A 24602-nucleotide genomic window follows, 5' to 3' on the forward strand; every position below is an offset into this window, starting at 1 on the left:
TTTCCAAAAAATTTCCAAACATTTCCATTTTTTTGCGGTGTCTCCTTTCCACTTGTTCTTCAAAACGCTGATTCTCATTCTTCATAATTTGTTCCAAACTTTCTACAACTTCATTTGACCGACGTCTTTTAGAACTCTCATTTAACTTTTCAGGAGACACACATTTTCTCTTAGTAGAAGTTGAAGGAGTGTCAGGCCTACCTGTGTTGCTTTCCTCCGTGCTGGTTTCCGTGTTCGACTTGGCTTCCGTGTTCGACTTGGTTTCTGTGTTTGACTTTGTCTCAGTGTTGGATTTAGTGCCAATTACACACTCAGGTTGAATGTTGGGCTTTGCCGACATAAAATCTAATTCATCTTCATAAGGATGACTTTTTCTTTCGGATTCACTTTTTTTGTTGTGGTCTTTCACGTTTTTCAATCCTCGCATTAAAGTTTTCCATCTCCCTTCTACTTGACCTGGACTGAAATTACATTTTCCTTTTCTTTAAGAGTTGCAGCAATTTTGTTCCAGAGAGCCTTTTTTCTCAATTTCCCACTAGTTATCAATTCTTCGTTTTCTCTATATTGATTAATGAGTAGGAGTGTGGCAGGTCTGGTCCAAAGGACAGCTGAGTCGGATGCCAACTCAATGGATCGCCCGTCTTCTCCTTCTAGGTCAAGGCTTTCGTCCTCCTGCTGCAGAGTTGCGCAATCATAGCCACCACTACCTGTTAAGAGTAAAATTAATAAATAGAGTATTTCTTTTCTGGGGTATTTAATACCATCTATATCGGATGTATGATTCATTACCCAATCCTGATAACTGTATAAATTTTATTTAATAGCCCTTTCATTTAGCTGACATTGTTCCTTAAGACTTTACCAATTAATTTTATTGTTCTGAAAAAAGTAGTAGCGGGCGAGTGAGAAAATAGTATTATTACTTTCTTTTTCGCATAAATTTTAGGCAGAACATGAATAAAATTAACCGAACAAATATATTTTTCCTACTGTATACTGATTTGTTGAGTAAGAAGATGTAACTTTTACTTTACAGTTTTACTAACACCCAAATTCCTTAGCCATTAGTATACATACTGTTACAGACTCATGGGCAAAACATTTGAATCTTTTGCATTTCAACTGCATGTTTATCAGCTGTTCATTAACCTTTTTTTCAAATAACCATGTAGCATACCCTAAAAGTGAAAGCGGCAACCACAACTTTAATACTTTACTACCTTGATGCTCTCCAAAACGGGTTTAATAAATAAATAAAAAAAATTATGATTGTCAATGTCAAGGTACTTAGTAATGTTTTTAGGGGTAAGAACTTTGCTCAATACCCCCACTTTTTTCTGGCCAAGATAGGTAAAGATAGGCCTACTAGTACTAGATACATAGGCGTCGGAACCGGGGGGACTTACCCCCCCCCCCTATTTTGCAAATATATATATAGGATAATATAGGCATTGAAAATTTCTACTGGTTTGATTGAACAGGCAGAAATGAGGTGGGAGGTATTTATATGTCTGAGATTTTGAGATTAAAATTTAATTATCAGTTTTCTATGCAAATCAGTGGATCATATGCCAATACAGGTACCTTGTAGTAGACATTAATGATTGAGTTGTCTGTCTGATACAAGATGGAAAGATTCTACAGTCATTATGATAACCCCCATGAAACCATTTGGTACATCTCAGCCAATTTGTAGCTCATCTAATCTCACTTGATGAAGATAACAGAATCAGCCGAGGTTTGCCAAATGCTCCATGAACAATTGAACCATTTAACTCAATTCATAATTTATAGCATTTTTTCTCCTTTGGACACTTTGTAAATACAAGCTTGCAATGAGAGAAGACATAAGACAAAATGAATGTTGTTTATTTAATTTATATATTCTGAACTTAGGTACTAGAAATGGTAATAAAAAGAATCAGTTTTGTAATAATTATAAGCATATAAAGAATACACTGTTAGACATTAGCTTTGATACTGATAGTCATGAACAAAACTTGTATAATATTTAGTGACAAAACAGCTTGGAAGTATGAATACATTAAAATCTTCAACTGTTAATAATATATACACAGGTAATAAGTAACATCTGATTCTATTGATTGTATTCTACTACAATATGAAAAGTGTGTTTAAATCCTGTAAATTACACGAAGCAGGACAGATCATAATTTGAAGTATATGCTATTATATATATTCACTCTTCTTTGACATACAAATCCATGTTCAAATTCTATATATTTAAGTATTTTGTGCTTAAAATATATTATACGTCAATCATGTTTTACATTCAATTAGTATATACTTGATAAGTAGTGTATGGAACATTATGAAGAGGGATGGTTTACCTCCCTTTACAGGCTGGCCAGTGACCTCCCTCTTCCCATTATACTCACCTCTCAATATTTATTTCATAATCATAGTATATACTTGATGAATAATACTTGACTCTTATTGGAACATGACGCATAAAGGGGAAAAGACAAATGGGATGGTTTACCTCCCAGGTTTCAGAACCTAAAAATTATATTTTTATGGGGAAAAATAAAAGTAAAAATAATTTCTGGCCAGTGAAAATACCTCCTTCTTCCCATTGTACGCGTGCGCAGAAAAGTGTTGAATAAGTTTCCATAGTTACCATGGTCTCAGGTATCCACGAATGAATGTAAAAAGACAAAAAAATTGATTTAATCTTTTAAAAAAGTTGTTAGAACATATTTCCCACCTTTGCATGCTCCAGTTGAATGTTGTTTACAATGAGCTAAAAATGGTTTGACCTTCATATATACGAAACAACGAAACATAACCTTTGGGCACTTATATTGTGCAGTCAATTCTTGAGTTTAGTTGTCATCCTTCTATATACTCATAATTTTCATAAGTCTTTCTCTGTATGCTACAGATAGTTGTTATATGACTTTGACTTGTTTTAAAATGGTTTACCTCTGCATATATATTTATGCGATATCCTTCTTTTCATAACATGCATGTCTATAAATATGTTATTAAACTCTCTTTTTTTAACTATATACACTTATCATAATATATGGTAATGTGGTGCAAAGAAGTGTAAAATGCAATCCATAAAATGATTTTTTGACAAATCAAAACACAATCTGTCCTGATTGAAAATTCAGTATTGATTTTAAGAATCATGAAAATTAAAAGCATATCAACTATAAAATACTTAATGCTTGCATTTAACTAAGTACAATATAAAATCAAATCATGTAACATATTCAATATGTCTTTTTAAAATATCTGTGCAATATCTTGCAGCAGTGTTTGTTCAAAAATTGGTTACCAATTAAATTAAATTTTGTTACACAAAATATTTCAGATATATACTTCAAATCTACATCACATTGCTATAAGCATTAACCTTCTTTTTACAGTATACATATTTTTCATAATAGCTAAAGAATGTGATATACAAAAACCATAAGATTGACTTAGTGAGGGATATAAATATGTATGTCATAAAATGTGATATTGATACTGTCATATAATTTCAATGACTATGAACATTACATAATCAATTCAAATTTTGTTCAGCTTTAATTGTCATATTGCAGCAATAATAGTTCACTGTACATCATTGTATGCAGGATACATGCATTTGCACATTATTTTGTAGATGCATTAAGCATTGTCTCAGTATTGCCAGGAATGTATGTCATATAAACAAGTTTTCTCATTTGTAAGACATCAATAATTATGGTAATTTATATGTTATAAGAACAAAAGCAAATTCTTTGGTGCAAAAATTATTGTCTATATTCCTGAAAGTAATGTCACATCAGTAAATACAAACATTTATATGTACTCTTATATAGATGCATTGAATATTTTCAGTATTGTCTGGATTATACATCATATACACAAGCTTTAGTATTTATAAGATATTGATATAATAAATATGTTATTAGAAATAAAGCAAATTATTTGGAGCAGAAATTATTACAGTTGTATCTATATTTCTGCTAGCAGCTAGTATGTAAAATAAAAACCCAGTACATTTCCAGAAATCTATGAAATTATTTTAATATATTGACAATTCACTATATAGATGGAATTCGTTTATTTAATATATAACTGAGCATTTAAGATGACTTCACTATATCTGTGATATATATTCCTTGGAAAACAAGTTTTACTGTATAATATAACAATTTTTACCAATGAAAATAACATTGAATAACATCCATCTCCAAAAAAGCTCATTAATAAATAAAGTAAAAATCAGATAAAAACAAAACAAACTGCATAACCTTTTCAGAAAGGTTCCAAAGTAAAAATATTTACAAGCAAATGAACAACTCTGTTATTATGGGTATGATAGAGGCATTAATATAAAAATGAAATTAGCAAGTACAGTAATTATTTTTTGGAGCTTATATCACGCAAGAAAACAAATATCACTTAATGTGTATCCCTCAGCACAATTAATTTAAAAATTATACAAACATATAAAAAGTCTCTCTCATTTATTAAACATAATGGCTTTCTTAGTTCCATTAAAAGTAATAAGTATGGCATGCATATAGTTGATTCATATACATTATATAAATGTAAAGCAAAGAGTTTCATGCACTTGTAGACACTCAAATTAAATTTGACATAAGTCATATCATGTATTCACAAATATCATGAAAAGAACAGAATATCAAAGATAATTCTCTTTCAGTAGTAATCTTGAAGATGTAACATTTTTATACATGTAATTTAAAAAAATATTAATGATACAGCATTAGGGGCACAAAAATTTCAGTGGGAAATAAATACTGAGGGATATACACTTTAAGTGAAGAACACCTCATGAGAATGACTTCCAAAAACACCTACATCACAAAGTTAGTGATGGTACACTCGGTGGTGTACAAACGCATGCAGCGAGTCAGGTAGTGGCACCTACCCAGTGCTTTACACACTGGTGATGGTACACTCACTGGTGTACAAACATACACAGTGAGTCAGACATAGCTATGTTACCCCTCCCTCTCTGGGAGAGGCAAACTTCATTGAAGAGGCATTGGCTTCAATGCCTTTAAAATTGAAAAAAATAAAATGACCTTTTCTTTCCTCAATTGTTCCTCAATTGATCCTTCAAATATCTCTAGCTAAAGATGTATATATTACTTTGTGGTCAGAATAAACACTTTCAATGACATCAGTGATAAAATTACATGTCACATTTGTGTAAATATGGTCTATCAATGATCCAGAAGAATGGGTTGACTTTGACACAATCTGTTTACAACTGAAAGCTTCAGACATGTATGTAGCCACTGAAGAGCCTCCATGAGATAGATCTATATTGAAATCCCCAATAATGATTACATTCTGCTGATTCTTCATAACTTTGGACAATTTGTTGATAAAATTGTTTTTTGTTCTTTCAACAGTAGAACTTGGACTTCTATATAGCACAACAACTTGATAATTCTCATTTTTTAACTTTACTTCAATGTACTGCCATTCTAAGTCTTTGTCTGAGTGGCTCACATGATTAATGATTTGACAATCATTTCTAATGTATGTAATAATGCCTCTATGGGGTCTGCCACATTGCTGATTCAATGCAAAATCCAACCTGAACATGCTGTAGTTCTCCAATCCATAATCTTCGTTTTCATCTGATGCTGACAACCAAGTTTCAGCCACTCCTATTATATGAGACTGTTGAAGATTTGGCTCATTTTTGAAACTTGCAAAATGGGCATGCAGTGATCTCACATTCTGAAATGCAATGTTTATGGTCTGGTTGTTTGTAGAATCCATGGGCTGATAACATAACTGTAATGTTGCTTCTGTCCGTAGCCTACTCATTTCTTTTTTCACCTTCTCAGATGCACAAATTTTGTTTTCATTTAAACTCAAGATATGAAGTCCTGTAATCTTCGTAACCCTACTTAGTGCAACATAGTGAATGTGTGGCAATGTAAATTTTGGATTCATATCAAGATTTATTACAGCTTGATCCATTGTGTCTCCCTGAGATTTGTGCACAGTCTTGGCAGCAGAAAGTCGCAATGGAAATTGTATACGAACAACAGTGTGTCTCAGGTACTGAAAGCTCCTTCTCACATCAAATATTGGTGTCCAAGACTTATCTACCTCATGCCCAAACAAATGTCTATACTGATATCTCCATGATTTTCCAGTATTTCTGTCATCAAAAGAAACCCATATTATACTTGGCCTTTCAGTGCTTTCTTGTCTCCTCTCTATGTACTCTACCTTACATGATGTACCATTTGTGAGCCCATCCTCAACACATAAACAGTGATTTCATACTGGAGACCAAGTGCTATGGGCAATTTTTAGCCAATCCAGCTGTTTAAAACAAAGATTTGTCATCTGGCAAATTCAAGTGCTGTATTACCAATTTTCTATGGGAACATTTTTCCTACTACTGAATCATGAGCTGGTAATTCAAGTGCCTTTTCACCATCCTACTACAGAGTGAAAGACGCAAAGCTGGTATATTGACCTTTTCACCATCAGCTAAGCAGAAACACTTGGTTGTTGTAGGCATTCACACTTTCATTTCTTGTATACAATGCTGTATTAAATTTTCCCTTCCTACTACAGAATCATGAGCATTGACCTTTTCACCTTGAGATATACAGGTTGTGAGCATTCACACTTTCATTTCTATACAAGTAACATTTCTAAAACATTCTGATTGTGTCATTACACAGTGCTGCTTCTTTATATCGGCTTCAGTTTGATTTCCTTCTCGTAAACGGTTAAGCAACTCAGCAAAATGAACATCATCTTTCTGTCTCATTATTTCTGTAAGTTCATGCATTGTGAACAATTCCCGCCATAAGTTTGTTGCCAATGGTCCAAAGTTTTTCTTCAAGTCATCAAAAACCCATCCATCCATCACTGGTTTTAACTGGAAAAGATCCCCAATCAAAATGACATTGATACCTCCAAAGTATTCTTTACTGCCTTTTATCTGCTTCAAACGCTCATGTACACAATTTAATTGTGAATTTCCAACCATTGAAACCTCGTCAATGATGACTGTTGACAAATATTTGTACTTTGTTCTAAGGCTGTTCAAAGATTCACTATCAAGGGGCTTGCAGTTAAATCCCTGACTTGCTGGAATTTTGAAAGCTGAATGTATTGTCTGTCCCTTTATATTAAATGCAGCTTTTCCTGTTGGAGCACAAAGTAAAACCTTGCAGTCATCTGGATTTTCCCCTTCAGTAGGGCAATAGTGTCTTGTGAGTGCCTCATACAAAGCTCTTACAACAACAGACTTTCCAACTCCTGCACCACCAGTTAGGAAAACTCTAAGTGGTTCCTTTTTGGTTTTAATCCAATGAAGCACATGAGTAAAAAACTCCATTTGTTTTCTGTTTAACTTCATAACTAACTGAAAATACAACTCATTGGTCATTTTGTACTGAAGAGTTTGATCATCATTAGTAGAACTACTAGGTAATCCAAGATCTACTCCAATGTCATAGTTCTGGTGATTTTCTGGACGCTTTGGGTCAAAATACACAAATGCCTCACTTTCCTTACTCCCTTCATCTAAGTCCTCTTGTTCCATTTGCTCTGCATTAGGTGCTACTCTATCAAATTGTACATCAACCTCCTCAGCTTGCCTCTGTGCCTCTTCAAGCTCCTCTGCATTACGTTCATACTTCTTTACTTTAGCACCTATAAAACTCTTCAGTTGGTTGTATTTTTCTTCATAAGTTGATTTGTTTCCTTTAATGTCTATTTCTTCCTTTCTCCATGGATGGAAAAGTAAAATCTTTTCTCTATAATAATTTTCAGAATCAACTTTGATTGAGTAGTTGACATAACGAATGCACTTCGCCTTCCTCCTTTGCCTTATGATGATGCCATTTTTCAAAACTATCCTAATCAGCTCTGAATCGATCTCTTCATCTTCCAAGTCTTTTAATTCTTGATCATCTTCAGAATCATCATTTTGCTCTAGAACATCATTTTCTTTGAATTCTTTTGGATATACAATTTCTAGTTCTGCAGCATAATCTGCTAAACACCAGTTTTCAAGTTGCCTTGGTCTTTGAGAATAACGCTTGATCAGACTGCTTGCATGGATGTCTGTGGAATTTTCTGGCAATTCTTCTAAAGCAGACTTACATTTCAATAGAAGAGTTCTTTCTTCTGGTGGTGAAGTATTTATGAATACAACATCTCTTGAACTTTTTGTCAAAGGCAATTGTAAATTTAAGTATGCAGCTTCTTGTGCACTTATCTCAACTGCATTCAAGAACTTGTTTCCCATGTGCCGAACCTGTTTTTTCAAATCCATATTTCCTTCTCTTGCTTCCTTACATGCTTGATCAAGCAGATTACTCATTCCACGTTGGGACTTGCTAATGTAGGACACAATGTACATGGCACATGCATATGGGTCCAACACAAACTGCAAATCATGATTAGCTCTCCATGCTGTCAAAACATTTTTCATATAAGGATTTACTCTTATTTCACTAGGGGTTCTCTTCAGAAAAAGCTGTGGTCCATCAAGGGAACTTCTGATTGACTTAATATAATCTTCTTTCTCCAGATTCAGGGATTGTAGAAATTCATTGAAAGAAATACTTTTCCCTTCTTTCATATCTGCTAATTCTTTCTTAACCTTTGCAAATATTTCTTTGTATCTCATTGAATCTAGGTCATCTGTTGATAAAGGTTCTAAGATCAATGTTGAATCCATGGGAGGCTGAGGAAATCCAAATCGACAAATGTCTTTTCCTTTTTTCCGACATGTTCTGGAATGTTTGTGAATTTGTAAATCTACAAATTCTGCATTTTCATCAGCATAGTTTGCAGAGCAAGATACATACTTGTCTATAAATTTGGCAATTTCAGTAACTGAATCTTCCTTAAATTTTGGAGCATCTTTTATCCACATGAGCATATGAATGTGAGGTGATCCTCTATGCTGAAATTCAACACGATAAAAAAAATCTATCAGTTCCCCAACAGGATGATCCTCATTTTTCAAAACAGTATTGATAAACACATGAACTCTATGATCAAAAAAGCGAACACATGTTACTGGATCTTTTTGTACCAAGTCAGTTTTTTCAGCCCATGTCATATTTTCTATTTCCTCATCAGTTAGTGATTTCTTGAGATTCAGTTGAGCAAGAGTTTTGAGTAACTCAGGCCATCTTGTATCTGCTGCTGATAAAGATGCAAACCATGTTGGTAATCCCAATTGTCTAATCATTGCAAACAACTCTTTCTTTTTTGCCTCAAGATACGGAGGACTGTTACGTAAAGTTCTAAAAATGTAATATCCTTCATCTAATCTTGTGATCTTGTCAAGTACTTCTTGATTGAGAACATCACCAGCTGTTAATTTCTTCTCTGTGCCCTTGCATCTTCTTAATACAAGATTGACTTTGTCTGATATCTGCTTCATTTGAATTTTCTTCATTTTGAAAAATAAATTTGGCACACTGTTTGCTGCACGTCTGTCAATGTTTCTTAATTCCCATTTCACAAGATCACTGTAATGAACTTTAACTTCACGATCATCATTTGATGTCATCCTCTGACCACAGTAAATGGTTGGAAAAGACAAGAATTCTGCATCCTTATCAGTGTACAGACTCAATGGGGTTTGTCCTTCTCCTGGAGCAAACGTAAATACCTGATCTTGAACAGGATTTGCATCATCCAGTAATGTGTCACAGCTGCCAGAATTCCCCTCTCTTTCATCAATTTCTTCAAAATGACTCTCTTCTAACACATCCAATGTGCCATCAAGGTTTGTATTTCTTCCTTCAGTACACCCAGAAGTACTTGTGTTAAAATATTCTGAAATAATTTCACTGCTATCTGCATTTATTCTGGCTTCCCATTCATCATCTAAATGAATATTTGCATCTTTGTACATTTGGCTATTTTTCATCAACCAGTGTAATGCAATGATGACATGCTGTGGTCTCACATTTTCCACAAAATCACAAGTTTTGTAACTTAGTCTCCTCTTTAAGCGGACTGGCACTGTAATGTCATTGTCAAACTGTCTTGGCAAGGAGTTTACAGTTGGTTGGATATCTACTGGAACATTAACAACATTTCCTTTTATAGACAATTGTCTTCCTCTAGGCAACTCTCTTAGCTGCATAAATGGAATCCGTAAAGCTATGAGGCGTTCTTCTAACTGATAAAGTTCAAGTTCTTCAGGTTTGGGAGGAAACTGAACATGGTTTGCTATTGACAACTTTGGCATTTTCTTTTCTTGTATTGAATTCTTACATGTTAAACAAATCCACTCTTTTCCTCCAACTGAAACATAATTGGTGAGATATTTTGCAACATCTTCAGGTGGTAAATTTTTTCTTAGAAAGTTGCTATCAACAACTGAATGAGAAAACCAGGTCTGGTGACAGCAAGTGCATACATATAATGGTCCTTCTTCTATTCTTTTATTAAACACTAACATTGCTTCTGCCAGTGTTCTTCCATTCCTTCTGCGTTTCTTTGCAATATTTTCCAAACTACAAAACTGAGGATCTTTTCTTTTGTAGGCTTTAGCACTTTTTTCTCTAAGTTGTTCATTCTCTCGATAATCATTGTTTTTTCTCTTCACAGATTTTCTAATGCGTTCCAAGTCAAGAAATGCAGAATCTTCCCTACACTTTCTTTTTCTTCTGACATCTCTGTCCCGTTCATTATTCAATACGTCTATATTCGCTCTTTCTTTTTGCTTAGCATTTCTCTCTCTTTCTTTCTCAGAAAGTCTAAATACTGGGTCATTTCTCTTATTTTTCTTTGCTGTTTTGTCTCTTTCTTTCTCAATGTTCCTTGTCTCTTTGTCTAACCGTTTGGCTTGTCTTGCTGTTTTGTCCCTTTCTTTTTCTGTGTTTCTTGTCTCTTTGTCTAACCGTTTGGCTTGTCTTGCTGTTTTGTCCCTTTCTTTTTCTGTGTTTCTTGTCTCTTTGTCTAACCGTTTGGCATGTCTCGCTGTTTTGTCTCTTTCTTTCTCAATGTATCTCATTTCTTTGTCTAACCGTTTGGCTTGTCTTGCTGTTTTGTCCCTTTCTTTTTCTGTGTTTCTTGTCTCTTTGTCTAACCGTTTGGCTTGTCTCGCTGTTTTGTCTCTTTCTTTCTCAATGTTTCTTGTCTCTTTGTCTAACCGTTTGGCTTGTCTTGCTGTTTTATCCCTTTCTTTCTCAATGTATCTCATTTTTTTGTCTAATCGTTGTTCCTGTTTTGCTCTTTTTTCTCTTCCTCTCTCAATGTTTCTTGACTCTTTGTCTAATCGGTTTGCTTGTCTTGCTCTTTTGTCTCTTTCTTTCTCAATTTGCCTTGTCTCATCGTCTAATCGTTTTGCCTTTCTTGCTGTTTTGTCCCTTTCTTTCTCAATGTTTCTTTTTTTCTTGTCTAATCTTTTTTCTTGCTTTGCAATTTTGTCTCTTTCTTTCTCAATATTTCTAGCATGTTCTTTTTTCCTCCAGTTTTTCATGTAAGTTTTAATGTACTCCTTTCTAGAGTGGTTGATCTTCCCTTCCTTTTCCTTTCTTTTGACCATATCTTTCAGTTTACATTCTTGATCATCAAAATATCTGTCAAGAAGGACATCACCTTTTTTAATTTCTGCTATTCTATCAGATGAACTTTCCTCTTCTATTTGTATGTCATCTGTACCTAATTCAGCTATATTTACCGGAGTTATTTCAAACTGAGAGTTTTGGTCAATAGAGAGAGATAATGCCAACTGCAAACAATGTTGTGCCACACCTTCTAATGTCTCTATTCCAATCAATGTACTTTTTCCATTAGCATCAAGTAATCCTTTTGGATCTCGTGCATGGGAATCAAAAAGAAAGTATCGTTTTCCAACTCTCATCAAAGTAAAAGCATTTCCTCCAAAGCAAACAAATGAACATTCTGCCATTTCAAATGACCTTTGCAATGCCTCGAGAATGGACATGCCAAATGTTTCACTATCATTTCTCAATCTTTCATCATTCCCAATCAAACCAGCTTGTGGTTCAAAAGTTTGCACTGAAAATAACTTGTCGTAAACTTCTATCTCACTTGGTAGTTCATTTATCAATAAATATTCATGCTGCACAGTTGAACTTGCTTGCAAATAACCATAAAGTTCATTTCCAGTTGTCAAAATTTTGTCAATATCTGATGAAATCCAAGCATTTTGAATTTTTACCTTGGAAAAAATTATGCTTGATAATGCATTAGCCACACACTGTTTACCACTTGCAATTCCAAAAACATCCGCACAACCTTGATGAAAGTTACCCTGCACAGATAAAAATATTCCAGTACCAATACTCATACCCAATTGTGCCTTATGTCTCTTTTCTTTCACAGCCTCTAATTGAATATTTCTTTTCTGTTGGTACGATTCCTTGCTTCTGACATCATGAAATTTCTCTTCCATTCTGTTCTCCGACATTTCCCCCGTTTTGTTCTTCAATTTTTCTATATTGTTCTCATGTATTTCTTTCTCACTTTTGTTCCTCATTTTTTCTATATTGTTCTCATGTATTTCTTTCTCATTTGTGTTCTCCAATTTTTCTATTTTGCTCTCATGTATTTCTTTCTCATTTTTGTTTTGTATATTTTCCTCATTTTGAATCTTGCACCTTTTCTGATTTGTCTTACTAACTGCATCACCCACTTCTGACAGTGATGGTACACTCGCTGGTGTACAAACGCATCGCGGCGAGTCAGTTAGTGGCGTCTGCCCTGCTTCACACACTGGTGAAGGTACACTCGCTGGTGTACAAACGCACGCTGGCGAGTCAGACATAGCTATGTTACCCCTCTCTGGGATAGGCAGACTTCCTTGAAGAGGTACCAACTTCAAGGCATTTAAAGGATCTGCACCTGAAACAGAATCGTTACCATCCTTTGAGGCAGTCTCTGCTACCCATCTGCTGTGAACTTTATCTCTGGCTCTTTGGGATGCTTTTCCCTTTCTTGGCATCTAAGAAATTTATAAACAATTGTGAACAACAACAAAAAACCTCATCCTCACAATATTAGGGCCTTAAGTTCATAAGGGATTTTCAAAAATTGACATAGTTTTATCCTAAAAGAACACACAAGTTCCAAGTTAAGTACCTGTATTATTGATAGTGGATTTAGAAATATGTGTAAAGCTACTGTGAGCAAATTTAAAATAAGAGGCCCAGGGGCAATAGCGCTCACCTAAGCACATTGGCTAGGAAAAAGCACACATCAGATCAGAACTGAAAGTTTACTGGGGGGGGGGGGGCTTGAATTTTAACACCCCAGAAAATCATGATTTGGAACTCGAATCTACACTGCCTGAGGATGATTCCTCATAAATATTACTACATGTAATTGTGGCTTTGAAGTACTTGAAGTGAAGATTTTTAAAGGTTTCCCTTTTTATTCCTATGTAACACTTTGGTCGGCCATTTTGGCCCCACCTTAGCCCCGGGGGTCATGATTTGAACAAAACTGAATCTACACTACCTGAGAATAATTTCAAATGAGTTACATCTTTTCTGTCTCAATGGTTGTTGAAAAGAAGATTTTTAAAGATTTTTCCTGCATATTCCTATGTAAAACTTTGATCGGCCATACTGGCCCAACCCTACCCCCAGAGGTCATGATTTGAACAAATTTGAATGTACACTACCTGAGGATGATCCCATTTGAGTTTTATCTTTCCTGTTCCTATGAATCTTGAAGAGAAGATTTTAAAATATTTTTCCTATATATTGCTATGTAAAACTGTAAATGCCATTTATGCCCCACCCTACCCCGGGGGTCTATTTTGAACAAACTTGAATTTACACTACCTGAGGATAATTCCACACAAGTTTCATCTTTCCTGGCCCAGTGGTTCATGAGAAAATTTTTAAAGATTTTTCCAATAAACAGCAAAACTCTGATATAACGAAGTCGCTGGGACCTATGAAATTACTTCGTTATATCCGTAATTCGTTATAACCGTATTAGAAATTCATTAAATTTATACTGTTGGGGATCCAAGATTACTTCGCTATATCCGTAAATTCGCAATATCTGTGTTCGCACTAAACGAGTTTTACTGTAATCCTTTGTAAAACTTTGATCGGCCATTTTGGCCCCACCCTACCCTCAGGGGTCATAATTTGAACAAACTTGAATCTATACTACCTGAGGATGATTCCAAATGACTTTCATCTTTCCAGGCCCAGTGGTTCTTCTTCAGAAAATTAAAAAAAAAATTTCCTATATATTCCTATGTAAAACTTTGATCGGCAATTTTGGCCCCACCCTACCCTCAGGGGTCATAATTTGAACAAACTTGAATTTACACTACCTGAGGATGATTCCACATGAGTTTCATCTTTCCTGGCCCAGTGGTTCTTGAGAAAATTTTTAAAGATTATTCCTATATATTCATTTGTAAAACTTTGATCGCCATTTTGGTTCCACCTTACCCCCGGGGTGCATGATTTGAAAAAACTTGAATCTACACTACCTAAGGATGATTCCACACGAGTTTCATCTTTCCTGGCCCAGTGGTTCTTGAGAAGATTTAACAAGTTTGGTTGAAACTAGCCCAGTGGTTCTTGAGAAGAAGATGAAAATGTGCAAAGTTTACAGCAACAACAACAACGACAGACAAATTTTTATCAGAAAAGCTCACTTGTGCCTTCGGCTCCCCCTTTTAATTTCTTTTCATCAGGCCCATTCAAAATTCTATGGTTAGAAGTAATCTCTTAGTAAAATATGGATATCATCCAATATTTCCCCAGAAAATTATAGACCAGTCATGAATTTTCCATTTTTATTTATATTAGTGATACCTTAAACTTGCTAGATAGATGTTTGGACAAGGTCAGGACACAACTTCAAGTGTACCATGTGGGACCTTGAAAAGAAATCTCCTTTGCCATGTTACAGTTTGGAACGAGATGTGTTTGTAAAACACTATGCGCCCGGCGTCAACAAAGTTCGAAAAAGCTATTTTTAGTACATAGGTCACAGTCAAGGTCACAAAGTCATTGACCTTGGTGTTGTTTGAAAGAACTTAATTAGTGGAGTATGCATACTAAATATGAAGTCCATATCTCCTATGGTTCAAAAGTTATGGCAAAAAGAGGAAAAAGCTATTTTTAGCATATAGGTCACAGACAAGGTCACAAGGTCATTGACCTTGATGTCATTTGAATGAACTTTATTAGTGGAGTATGCATACCAAATATGAAGTCCCTATCTCTTATGGTTCAAAAGTTATCACAAACAGTTAAAAAAGCTATTTTTAGCATATATGTCACAGTCAAGGTCACAAGGTCATTGACCTTGATGTCATTTGAAAGAACTTTATTTGTGGAGTATGCATACCAAATATGAAGTCTCTATCTCTTATGGTTCAAAAGTTTTGGCGAAGGTTAAAGTTGACAACAGACAGACAGACAAACAGATAAACAGACAGGACAGAAACAATATACACCCTGGATCTATTGATCCGTGTGCATAAAAATATTTTTAAAATACTTTTCCTGTTACCGTAGATACCTTGAACTTGTCAGAGAAATCTTCAGTAAAGATTACGACACACTCCCAATTCATAAACAATTTTTGTATCTAGTATCTAGTTTGAGCTTTCAATAATTCTCCATTACAAAGTTATTGCCAAAACAAGGATTTTATACCCTTGCTGTCAGTGATCTTGAAGTTGGCTGAATGACCTTGGCCCAAGGTCATGATGCACCCTCTGATTATAACAATATCTATTCAAAATATGACTTTCCAAAGACTCTCTATAAGGAAGTCAGGGTCAGAACAACACTTTTTACTGTCAGTGACCTTGAACTTGCAGAAATGACTTTGGGTCAAGATCAGGACACACCCTCAGGGCATCAGCAATCTTTGTACCTAGCATGAGCTTCCAATGTTTATCAATTACAAAGATAAAAAGAGCTGTCAGGATTTTAAACTAACTTGTAATCCTCATGTCGGCTACTAAATCTTGCAATTCTGGGGCCCACATCAAAATTTATTCACCCACAAATTATTATCACTCCTTCTAATGAATAAACATACACCTCAAATTTTCGTTATTTGTTTTCTTTCATATGCTTATGACTTTTCGCAGAAATTTTATGCATGTCTTATCTAAAGAATCTGGGTGGGTTAGGCGAGTCATATGCCTACGCAAGGGCAGGTAAAATATTGATTAAATTTTTTTTTTGCAAATTCAACTTTTTGTTAAATTTGGGTGTTATTTATAACCATATACATACATTAAAGATAAAACCTGAATCAAATGACATACAAATTAATTGTAATTAATTAGAGTTGGGTATTGCGAAGGAAATCCATATTGCGATATATTGCAATATTTTACTTTGAATATTGCAATATATTGTAGATTAATTATCATTAATAAATTTGAGCAGAATGTTTGAAATGCTGTCAAGCTCAAAGACTATTTGAATTTATCTTTAAGTTTAAAAGCGGGAGGAGGGATGACATTGATGCACACCAAATTGCACTTTACTTTTAATCAAATTCCAGTACAAACTCTCTTGGAGAATTTTCACATTGTACAGATCATATAATCCACCAAAATGGTAACATGTTACAAAATAAAATTTAAAAAACCAGAAAGAAAACCATAAAAATGTATAATAGAAATGCCTGTTTTAATATATATATAATGTTAAAACATAAGGTGTTTAAAATGGCATTTTTATAATTACTGCTACAAGTGAAAACATGGATGACCATTTACTTGTAATATACATATGTACACGATGTCGATCGTGTAGATTCAATTGAGAATCCCTGTAAAAATGTTTTATATATTTTCTTCCTTATAAATTTTATTTTAAAGTCAAACTTTTATTTTAAGATATTCAAAAGCAACAGTGTGCTTCCACCCCCCCCCCCCCCTCTCTCTCCTCTCTCTTTCTCTCTGGAAAAGGAATCAACGAGAAAGAAAAAGACTTAGAAGTTTCCAGTTTTATTTTAACAGTTTCTACAATAAAGGAAGTTTTTAATGTATTTTTATAAATATGAAATTTCTGATTTTCATAATAAATGGATAATACCGCAATATACCGATAATATTGCACACCCCTATAATTAATCCACCAAAATGGTAACATGCTTTAGAAACCATAAAAATGATAGAAATGGAATGTTAAAACTGTGTTTTTTATATAGTTTACATTTTTTCGTAAACTTAAATTTTCAAAAAAATTCGAAGAACTATATTAAAAAGTTAGTTTACCTACTTAAATTTCGGAACATATTCTCAAAATACTCCAAGTCCAATTGTGCGTTTGCTATACATATAGAACTGTTTGCTATTTAAAAGGCACTGTATGTGTGACTTCGTGGCTCAGTAGTCATAGCGGCGGTGTTGAAGCACTTAGTTATTTGTCGCGAGTGTTCGAATCACGATTTTTTGAGTTCAGGTTGAAATTTAGATAAATATATTTTTTTTCACTAAAAACGAATAGATAAGATGATGAATTTATTTACGGTCAATTAATATATTTCCTATTATAAACAAGTTTTCAAGATACATGTGTATATATTTTGATATGGCGTTTCTGCATGCAAAAACAGTTAAAAGGAAAGGTAAAGCGTACCATCTCCAAACCCCTGAAAACATATTTGATAGAACAATTAACACGCAGTATGAAAAGCATCACGTTAAAAAAAAATATTGTAGTGATAACCGCAAGATCTAAAAATATAGAAATTGTCATTTGGACGGTACTGTACAAAGTTTAAATGTTTAGGTAAATCGTATCGTACATGTACAGCTATGAAATTTCCGATATGCTTACAGCGCGACAAAATCTGTGTGGGCATATGACTCGCCTAATCCACCCAGATTCTTTGAAGTTAAACTCTTTTGTTTAAAAAGATTGACATGCATGGTTATCAAACATCATATATGCATGCACACGGCTGGTTTTTTCCAGACCTTCGGCCCAGGTGAGCTAAAAATCAAATATCTAAATTTTACTCAAATTTTTGTATATACCAAATTACTGATATGTGTAACTTCATAGAATACTATTTTTAACAAAAATAGAAACATGATTTGAAATACATAGATCTTTTATTGGGGTAGGGGTATCATGTTTACATCCAGTTCCCATTGCATTTTAACCCCGCTCCACTCTTTGAAGCCCTTAAAATATACGAGCGCAGGTAGGTACAATTTTCTCCTTTGGCTGGTCACTTTATTTTATTGAAATCTACCTATATGTGGAAAAGAGAAAATTGTACCTAACTGCACTCACATGCTATGTTTAAAAATCTAGCTAGCCTTTCCTATTATGAACAGATCGACGGAACTAGATTTTCTGACGTTAGAATAAATTCATAACTGACCAATCAGCTAAATGAAACTCGTTACGAGTGATTACTACAAAAATACTATTGAAACATGCTTGGAATTTTAATGGGTTCGGATAATATTTTTATGCATCCGAGTCAAAGATTAGACACATATCTACAATTTCCGAGATCACAGTAAAATTTATATACAGTTACATACAATTGATAAATATATACATTAATTCAAAGTTTTGTAGTACATGTATGTTTGGTGAGCAATTCGCTAGGTCTACACATATTCCCAAGTATCAGTGAATACAACTTTCATGTGCATTTCTTGTCCTAAGAAACGTAAATGCTGGAAATTCATGCGTATTATAAAATAGCAGACTTGTCGAAATCCGTCGGTCCTGTCAGCAAGGCCGGTAAAAATTTGTCTGGACCGATAGCATTTAAGAAAACTTCGGTCCAGATGACCGTTTGAAAAAAATGAGCGTAATTGCAAATTTAATAACGCAGCATGTTGACGCTATCTAAGTAAATTTGTTATAGCGAAGTCATAAAACATGTCATTTATGTTCAAGACTCTCTATCCCAAGAAAGGAAACTTATTAGATTGAAGTCTATTGAAAATAATAAAGGACATTTTGGTGCTGTTATTCATATGATTTTACCGGCATCAAAATAACGTACAAGTATCTGGTCTGACAAAAGTTTGACTGGTCCGACAAAACATTCGACCGTGTCAGACGAAATGTCTGACAGCAATTAAAAAATTTCGACAAGTCTGAAATAGAAACAGCCTTGACTGACCTTTATGAAGGTTTGAAATGTAGAAAACTACACGTGTCTGTGATAAAATGTAAACGTAGTAAACCAGCATGTTTTGTTATTCTGTCATCGGATTTGACAATGATTATGTGCGAAATAATAATAGCCATATAAGGTCTTCTCCGATACGTTTATCCCTCTAGTGTACTAAGACCCACCCATTCTCTTCCCATTAAAGAACATATTCTCACAAACCTGGCTGAATTTAGCTGTGATAGGGTCTTAAAAACCAAAGATAATGCAGTATTCCTTATAAATAAAATATGTCTGAACTATTGAAACTATTCAAAAGGCGTCTTATTCATTCACTCATATTTGAAAACTACCAACATCGTTGTAGATTAAATATAATTTGTCGTGGGAAAAAGGGGCCCCAGATTGCAGTTATGTCACATCATCCTTTGCAATCAAATTTATGATATAAGAAGTGCTATTTCAAAGAGTGAATTCAATATGAAGTATATAGTCAGAGTATTCAGATTGAGGGCGAGTATATGTAGTATTGAGAGTAAGCGGCTAGCCCACATCTTGAACGCATCCCACCAATCAGTGATTTTTCTACAATATATAAAAGGGGCCTAGGCCTTTTCAATTGGGGAAATCTGTCGACATTTGTGTCAAATTGGGAAAAATAATAAGATTGCAATTAACCTTCACGTTGACAAGTAAAATAAAATATATAAGTACATGTAATATCATCTATTAAATTTATTTGCTACAAAATTTTCAACAAAATGGTCACAGTTCTACATTTTTAATTTTCTTTCATTTTTGTTCTTTGATTGTCCTATATTCCATTTTTTTTCCATAATGGTAGACTTAATTGAGAAAAAAATCATTCCCGATTTCTCATTATTGCTTGCATTGGAGATGGAATAATCTTGACACGATTTACAAGCACATATTGCTGTATTTCTCTGCACTGCAAGTATCTGCCGGATGAAGAAACTTTTTAATTTTCATGAAATCAAGGAAGCTTGTTGTAAAACTACTAGTACTTGCAATTTACAAATTAAGCTATGTTTAACTGATTCACATACATATTAAATTTCTTTGGTCTAAAACAAAGATGGCCGAAATAAACCTCGCTTGTTTTGTGCCCCCATATTGAATTCAATAAAGCGCCTAGAAATTTTTTTAATAACAAGAAAATTAGAAAATTACACAGTAAGTTAAAATATCAGATGAAATAACCACAAGTTTTGATAGTTACCAACTTTATGGGTCAGTATCCTAAAAATAAAATCTATATGAATATGCTCATTATGTTTTTCATGTTGCCCCATACTCTGGCAATACAGGTATATATCGAAATTGCACTATAACCTTTAAAAATTTAAAAATATTAACGGGCATCTTACAAAAGACAAAGTGAGAAAAATGAGCGTTACGCTGACAACGGGAGATAACTCTTAGGAATGTGAAATTCGTCTATACTAGATGGCGTTTCGGCCAATGTGTCGTTTTCACACTACCACATCAACTATTAATTCGTTACATGTATTCAGCTTATCGTCTTTTAAAATTCCGCAAACTACAAAAAGACCACGGTAAAACCACTACACGTATTTAGCTTCATGATGATGTGGAACTCGAAACAACAAGACACAGTTCCACTTGACTTCAGAGTTCAAGATCATTTATATAATAATGTCATATATTAAAGCATTAAAAGTAAAAGACAATATGCCAACCAATTATCAATACCTTGTTAAGTAAAAAAAAAACGCAATTAAGAGTTTTAAATCTCGCAAACTGCAAAAGTTTTAGTCAATTCCTCAGTACTGCACGTTGTCCAATATGGCGTCTAAAGTATGATTTTCAAGAACATCGAACCCGATTAAATTTGATTAATCAAAAAGACATGGTACACCTAACGTATTTTTTGTTATATGGAAATCAAACCAAAACTGTAGGAGGAGTAGCGTTTTGAAAGTATTTTACTGAAATTTCTAGTTTTTAGTTAAATCGTGATACACGACAACACTGAAAAAGTTAATTGAAATCTAAAACCATTTTAAATGAATACATATATATATATATATATATATTATATATATATATATATATATATATATATATATCTTATATATATATTTATATATAGTCTATATATTGTGTGCCAAGTTATATTGAAATACCAGCTTCTTTTAAAATCCCACAAAACTGTACTTTTAAAAATTCTCTGTAATATTGCTATCAATAGTACTGTATGTAGAATTTTCAGTTACATCGCCCGTATCATTGATTTGTCAGAGAGACATTGTATAATTTTAACGATTAAATGAATTTTGCACGCTTGAAATTTCTATTTTTAGTAACCAAGGCAACACTTCAAGAAAATTTCATTGAAATCAAAAATTGATACACAGAGTATATTCACATAAATATTACAAATTTTACATGCAACACTGTTCATTGGAATATTCTACTTGTTTGCCAAGTTATATGGTTATCAAAACTGTAGGAATTAATTATTTTCTTTTAGTTTTAATGATTAGTATCAAAAACTGTTTCGCAATGGTATACACATTTATTTAATCATTCTTGTGTAATTATTAAACCAGTGAAACTGTAGGTCATGTCAAGTAGCATTTTGAAAGAATTTCGCACAGAAATTTCTATTTTTCAAAACCACAGAGTTATGTAATTTTTGGCAACAAGTTAAACCGTTCATCGAAATAGCATTTTGAAAGAATTTCACAGAAATTTCTATATACACGGCAACACCGTTCATCGAAATCAAAAACCGATATACAGAATTATGAATCTTAGTGTAGTCTACTAGTGTGCCAAGTTATACTGAAATCAGACCAAAACTGTAGGAGGAGTAGCATTTTGAAAGAATTTCACAGAAATTTCTATTTTTAGTAACCACGGCAACACCGTTCATCGAAATCAGAAACCGATACACAGAATTATGAATCTTAGTGTAGTCTACTTGTGTGCCAAGTTATACTGAAATCAGACCAAAACTGTAGGAGGAGTAGCATTTTGAAAGAATTTCACAGAAATTTCTATTTTTAGTAACCACGGCAACACCGTTCATCGAAATCAAAAACCGATACACAGAATTATGTATCTTAGTGTAGTCTACTTGTGTGCCAAGTTATACTGAAATCAGACCAAAACTGTAGGAGGAGTAGCATTTTGAAAGAATTTCACAGAAATTTCTATTTTTAGTAACCACGGCAACACCGTTCATCGAAATCAAAAACCGATACACAGAATTATGTATCTTAGTGTAGTCTACTTGTGTGCCAAGTTATAGGGTGAATTCACCATGCATCGGACACCCTTGTACTTCAACAAGTTCTAGCGATATCGCTAACGACGGAAAATTATCAAAATGGAGTTTAACATTAAGTTTGTGATTAAAATAACAATTTAGGACACAATTATATGCAGTTTATTGAGAAAATATCCCCCAAAATCGAGTTTTTAGAAAAAACTGAAAATTCACCATGGATCGGACATTGTTCACCATGCATCGGACAGACGGTATGGAGACCGGAAAAATATCATACCTTTATCACAGTGCTTTAAAATCCTTGATATGGATATATTTTCATCTTTTATCTAAGAAATAACCCTCAACATTAATTTAATCGACGATATTATTGCACAAATGTAGAACGATTCTGGAGACCTCACTCTGCCTTAGAAATGCTTTAAAATGCTTATAATGCCGTAATTCGCGCCTTTTTCTCATGGTTTATCATACTCTGGTTTGAAGAAATAAATTGAGAAAAAATTCCAGACGTCATATATCAATAACTTGTATTTTGACTGAAAATATAGAGTTTTTATTTTCTTTTCCCGCAAAAAACAGCTGTCAGCTGGGTTCTGTATGAAAATGGCAGTGCTTACCTTTGCATCGAAAAGTGTCCGATGCATGGTGAATTTGTGTCCGATGTACGGTGAAAATAGCATACTAGTGAAAACCAGCTCTAATAAGAATTAAACAAACACTGAAGTGAAATTTAATTATAATTTATGTAAAATTACCAATCCTTGACATAATTCACCAAAGTCCGACTCGTTCCGTGGAAGTCGAATTTAAAAGAACGATAACTCTAAAAATAGCAAAATCATAAATTTCGGGTTATTCCCCTTTGATGATGTAAAATATGACGTAACTTCAAGGCCATTTGCGGGGTATTTTTATCACAGCATGATAAACACAATCGGTATCATTAAAAAATTTAAATCTTCGTCTTTATGACAGAAACAAATAAATACACGGAACTCTTAAGTTGAAAGAGAGTTTATTGCCTAAAGTTGTCCGAAGCAAGGTAGGTGTCCGATGCATGGTGAACTCACCCTATTGAAATTAGACCAAAACTGTAGGAGGAGTAGCATTTTGAAAAATTGTTTACAGACAGACGGACAGACAGACGGACGGACGCCGGACGCATTACTATCGCATAAGCTCTTCTGGTCTCTGACCAGTAGAGCTAAAAATCGATACGCATTTAAAAGTTTCCAAAAATGCTGCAGAAATAGTACACGAAGCATATTTTGGAGATCACATGTTAGAAAAACTTAAGAAAAAGTTATCTGAACTAAAATCATACAAAATTCGTTTATATTTACCTGGATCATCACATGCATGGCCCCTAAATACTTCCATATCCTGAAACAGACGATGACAGTCCATACATTCAAAGAGCGTCGCTCGGTTCTGTGAGTTTGTCGCCATCTTGAATTCTGGGTGCACTACCTCTCGCACGTGGACAGCAAGAACTGTCCGAGAACAGTGTACTTTCACACTCCATTGACCCCGCACATGTTCGGAGTGTTCTGAACAGTCAAAGGAGCGCAGCCACTGTCAAAGATGGCCAGACTGACAGACGAATAAGATTTAATGTTCCCTCCCTTTCTCCCAAAACGGGGGACAATAATGCCCTTGCTGTTCTTGAGAAGAAGATTTATGATGGAAAAAGTCCCATGCATATTTCTTAACGCAAATCAATATTGTGTTTTTATGTCATTTAATTGTTTGTTTGTTGCTAAACATCCCTCTCAGGAATTTTCACTCAAATGGAGACATCACCACTTGAAAAATAATGAGGACAAGTCAGATTTGAGGTCAACATTCATTTTAGGAGTTTTCAACAATTAAGACGTAAAGAGACAGGAACTCGATCCTTCCCCTCACCCAATCCCAGACCCCGGTTTATTTATGACATGTATGCAAACTACTGCTTGTTTTACATTTTTTAAAAAATATGTTAATAGCCTATATACAAATACTTTAATGTGGTCCATCTCTTTGAATAATTTTCATTCCTAATTCTAGGAGGATAGGTTGATGAATGAAATGTCAAGCAATCTTATTATTGATGCACTTTCATTTAATTTAATGCAGTCGTATTGTGGACATTTCCAATTAGAATCATTAGGTGAGTGGGGATGACCTCCAGGGGGTTCAAAACCTTTATACCATTAAATTTACATAA

General features: G+C 34.0%; 1 pseudogene; it reads right to left on the reverse strand.

Annotated features, from left to right (window-relative positions):
* Nucleotide 1: 1 nt before the first annotated feature.
* Nucleotides 2-23842, reverse strand: LOC134245615 (uncharacterized; annotated as a pseudogene).
* Nucleotides 23843-24602: the final 760 nt, after the last annotated feature.

Source organism: Saccostrea cucullata, unplaced genomic scaffold (assembly GCF_032062105.1).
Source record: "Saccostrea cucullata isolate Sc308-1 unplaced genomic scaffold, CSIRO_AGI_Scuc_v1 ctg181, whole genome shotgun sequence".
Taxonomy (NCBI): Eukaryota; Metazoa; Mollusca; class Bivalvia; order Ostreida; family Ostreidae; genus Saccostrea; species Saccostrea cuccullata.